Below are 5,192 nucleotides of genomic sequence, written 5' to 3' on the forward strand. Positions count from 1 at the left end.
GTCTGCTCTAAAAGCAGGTGGGAAAAGTGTGCATTGAATCAGGTTATAACCGATCATCTTGGCTAACTGTGCTTACTGAATCACACAACTGAGCAGTGCAAGTAGTCTAGCTGATACAGATTACACCTGAGTTAATATGAACATTTTGCTTTCCCTCTGAGTGTCCCACGGCTCCATTGTTAGACAACTCTCCTTTTTTAATTAATCTCAAATATGAGCTGCCCGCTTCTCAGTAAGTCAAAACGCTATCCAGGGAAAGATAGGGATTGCTCTGAAATTTAAACCAACCACTTTCCCTATGCAGACACAAGCCCTTGGTTAGTCCAAAGGATTGTTCAGGGGCCCTCTACAGGAGACACTTGAACATCTTCTTGGGATGGTATTCAGTCTACAAAAGCACAGGTGTAGAAATTAGCACTCTAACAATAGTTCAGTCTATAGCAGAAACAACTCTTCAAGCTTTTATACTCATCTTTTGTGTCTCCAGTGCAGCATAATGTAGACAACCTCCATCTCTACCTCGTGATGTTGCAGTTAAGTGCCCTCTTTGCTGGGACTGAGGCTTTCCTAATGTCTTGCCTTGTGCTGTGTACTAGAGCCTGCCCAAATAGGATAGTGTTCCTGGCAAGCAAGGCGGACAAAGCTGGAACTCACTTTGTTACAAAAAATATTTGAGTTTGGAACAATAACCAGGTTGTTTTGCAATGAATTATTTCAGCTTAAAAATTAATACCAAGAAAAAATACCTTCTTAAACACCTACCTTATGTGTTCAGTCCATGAACATAAGGATTTATAACCTTGTTAACAATTAATATCCGTTCTTCCTGCAGTAACTTCTCATTACAGTGGGCTTTTGTCTCTCTACTTGAACATTTTTTAAATAGCATTTGCTGGGTGCATTATGATTTCCTGATAAAAGACATTAAGTGTGAATCTTGTCACTAATTCTGCAAGGTGATCACTCTATTTCAGCCGCATGCTTTGATAGTATCATTAAAAGTACAATAAAGCTGCAAATTTCTTAGCTGCTCTACTCAACACACAGAGGAAAAGGCTTTCCAACCAAGGCCAAATAAATAAGTAAAATACAGGTTGACATGGAGACCACTTTATTAGCTCCTCTGTAAGTACCTCTGCAAATAAATGTGTCTCTTGTGTTTTCTCAATATTTGAAACAAGATGATATAGAGAAGGGCACACAGCCTTCAGCTCTGTGAGACTCGACTGTTGCATAGTCATAAAATAAGCGTCTAGCTGTTGCTTTCCGCATCAAGTATTAACTGTGTGGAAAGGCATACAGGGTCCTACAATCAGTTGTTTAATCAGTTTTAAATAATAAAATTAAAAAGAAAAAAAAAAAAAACACAGACATTCAGACAGCCTACTTGTGCGTAACTGATATGCTTGATTTGTGAGAATTATGGGCAGTAATCATATTATCATTTCCATTAGATTTTTCTCTTCCACACTTTTTATAACTCAAGTGATTCATCTGGCAGATGAATATGCAGACACAGACAAATACTTCAAAATGCTTTTTGGAGCTGTTTATGTTTAATTTGTCACATAACAAGTTCATCTCACCTAATTTTCCAAGAGCTGAAGTTGTTATTGCAAACAGAGACATAAAGAATGTTGTGGCCATGGAGTAGGAGAGGGAAGAAGAAACTAGGCTTAAGAAAGGACCTAAGAAACAGCAGTGTGCGCAGCAGCAGCTGAAAGAGGGATGCAAAACTGGTCCCGGCTTGAGAGGAAAGAAAGAGGAAGAATGGGGCTGAAAAAGCAGGTTTTGACATTTCGCAGATACTTGCAAATCCAGAAGGATCCAGCATGGATGAGATAACGACAGCAAAGAGGTGCCCTGCACAGGAGCCCAGCTGGTCAGGGCAGCCCAAAGATGCCTCAAGGGTCATGTCATGACCCGCCAGCTGCTCCAGCACCCATGGCCAGGACCCTTAACGTTGGAGCCGGCGATGATCCCCTGAACCTCAGAGAGGGATGGAGATCGACAACTGGAAACAAATAGTTACAACACTTTCATTATCTTTTGTGTGAAAAATTCCTAGAGTATTATTAATTTCTGATGATACTTGCAATCAGTAGAACTCATTCATTTTTTAAGTTTCGCTTATTTGCAGTGAATGGGTCTGTTTCTCAGCTGGGTAGCTGCATTCATTTTGCAATAATGGTGTTTGTTTGACATCTGAGAAATTAACAATGCAAATGCCTTCGTGTCTTCATAACACATTTAAAATAAAATATCTCCTCATACAGAATTGATGGTGTGACTGCTAAAAGGGCTCCATAATAGTCAAACCATTTTTCAAAGCCCATTATAATGTTAGGTGCTTGGCTGTGATGGGAGTGCTTCTTGGGGTGCGGCTTTAGCCACATGGGCTCTAACCCTCCAAAAATCTGGGAATTACTGGGGTTTTATTTCTTCCCCCATAGCTGGCATCCAGGCAGCATTGCCTCTCCTAAAGGTGGCCACAGCAGCAGATAACCCCAGAGGGCCCCTGAGCACCCCAATGCTGGACATTTTAATGAGAATCTTGCAGTGTTATACTTCATAATTCATATTTGAATGCAAATATGAGAAGGTTCCTGACAATAAAAGGTTTTTTATTTGTTTGTTTGTTTCCAATGTTCGTATTTACAAGTAAGTCTGAAAATGTTTGGTAAATACTAAAAGTGGAAAAGAGGAAGAATAAAAAAATAAACTGAAGATGATATGTTTTAAAAATATCATCATTTTAAAGTAAATCTTTTATTTTTATTATTATTAAGGGGCCTGAATGTAGTCTGTTAGCACACAAAAATAATGGTGCATTACATTACTCCCCTGGCTGACAAGAAAGCTCACAACCATTCATACTGTACAGTTTATGTTGACCTCCTGTTTCTATAACCCACTTAGGCCTGCTCATTTCTGCATTTTTGTTTGTTCATAACCATGAGGAAAGCCCTTTGTATACAAGCCATTGATAAATTATCATTTACAGGAGGCAATAACTTCCTTAAAAATTTGCATAATGTTTTTACTGGTCATTTAGGACTGTTGCATATTATATTAAACCTTAAATGGCAGATTTTTATTATGCATTAAGCCACAAATAGTATTACGAATCCACCAGCCTCACTGGAATATTTTCTGTTTCCTGAAATTTAATTGTGTTGCGAGCCAAGGCAGCTCATAAGCTTCAATAAGTCTCATTACTAAATGGGGATGTTGAATTGGCTATTTCAGATCACTTATGTTAACTAAAATGGACATATTATATTGCCATCAGGTCTGCAAGGACAGAAGTCATGGGCAAGAGCTTCAAGGATGGACCAAGCAGACCAGCTTGAAGGCACTCTAAAGCTAGGATTCATGTCTTCTTTGTGCTTTTGAAGTTCTGTTATTGGGAATAATGCATATAAATATGTAGACACAGAATAAGATACAGGCACCAGAGACACCGGTTTCCCCCAGGAGCTTCCCTTGGGGCAGAGGGCTGCCTCCAGCTGCAGGTGGTGCTAGGGCTGGCACAGGAACAGTTGCTGACCAGGCAAGGGGGAAAGAGGACTTGGGGAAATTGCACTTTCTCCTCTGGGAGCATGGGTCACTGGGGCTAGTAAATCAACCGGGGCCACCACTGATTGCTGATGTCGCCCGAGAGCTGCTTCAGGAGCCATTAAGTCAATTGAAAGTCTCTCATGGACGTCAGATGGCTTTGAATTAGAGCCCAAGGTCAGGCTTAGCTTAAGTTTACCTGGCAGTGTGATTTGTCCTCATATATGTAACTGGACTCAATAACAAGTGCTCGGCTGTCACGGACCATGTCACCACTTAAATTAACTTGCTCAGTTGGACTTTCAAATAAAGCTGTTTTAAGAATGCAGTGTACCCTAGAAAGCAATTTGTTTCTTTAAGATTTAGTACCAAATGCCTAGGCTGATTTTGATTTTAGAGAAGGCAGCAACTGGTGAAGTGGGTAATTTGAAACTTAACATATTTCTCCTCCCTAAGATCCAAACACATTAAACTTAGGTGCAGAATGCTTCTAATTTGTCAGTCATTCCTTATGTAATTTTATTCCTCCCAGAAAATTGCCTGGGAGAGTGTTTCCTTTCTCCTTCATCTCCTTTCACCCACCGACTTGAGCCCAGTTGAGGCCGGTGAGCAGCACCCCACCTCCCACATTCACCTAGTCTTCATCACACCAGTTGCTGCCTCCAGAGGATGTCCCTCTTGCCATCTGCAGAGGAGCCCTGCAGACACAGTGAAGATAAAGGACAACCACATGAGCCTTCCATTCAAAAGACAGGCTCTGATTCGTATCTACAGTTAAAAAAAATAGCCTTAACCAAGGAAGGAGTGGAAGTATCCAAATACTTCCGAGAAAAAAGGGCTCTGCTGATGTTTTTCATAAAGCCTGCTAAGTGCCAGAAAAGGCACAAGACAACCTTCTTTCTTGTGAAGTTTCCATCCCATGTCTATAGCAAAGAAAGTTTGGCTAGGTTTCTGATTTAGAGCCAGCAAAAGTGTTTGCAGCGTGACATAAAACCAAAGCAAAACACATCAGTTCTTGAGGTTTGTCAAAAATGCGTACATTTACATCGGTTTCACAGAGCAATTTGGAAAGGTTCATAAAACCTAAGCCCAGGTTTCAGGGCTGCATTTCATGCAAGCTGTGAGAAGAGATAGAGAGAGAGAGAGTTGTCTGCTTGCTTCAAAACGAGTCCACATTGAACACAACCAGAAGGCTGGATGAAGCTCAGCGTCGTGTCAAGCTACTCGGGGAAAACCTGTGCTGGGCAGCCCTGCTTTCCAGCTCTAACAAACAAATGTAAAGAGTGGTTAACCAACCCACCCTCCGCAACTGTGAGAGATCAGCCCAGCAGTAACATGTAATTGCCAGACAATGTGTCTATCTGCAGCTCGATCATAAATTCTGCTCGGGATGTAAATGTACCGGTGTTATTTACAATTTGAGACCCCTAAGCCCAGCCTGAACTACTTTGACAATTTGATAGCAGCTGTCTTTTCTCAAATGCAGGAGTGCTGGCTTTGCTGTAGTGGATTGATTACTCTCTGAGCGTGGCCAATATCAGCTCAGGGTAAAAATACCGGTCTGCTACTATAGTAACAGGAGTGCAATGCTGCAAAAGGATGGATGAAAAAAAAAAAAAAAGAAAAAAAAAAGA

This window comes from Anas platyrhynchos, chromosome 21 (genome assembly GCF_047663525.1).
Source record: "Anas platyrhynchos isolate ZD024472 breed Pekin duck chromosome 21, IASCAAS_PekinDuck_T2T, whole genome shotgun sequence".
NCBI lineage: Eukaryota > Metazoa > Chordata > Aves > Anseriformes > Anatidae > Anas > Anas platyrhynchos.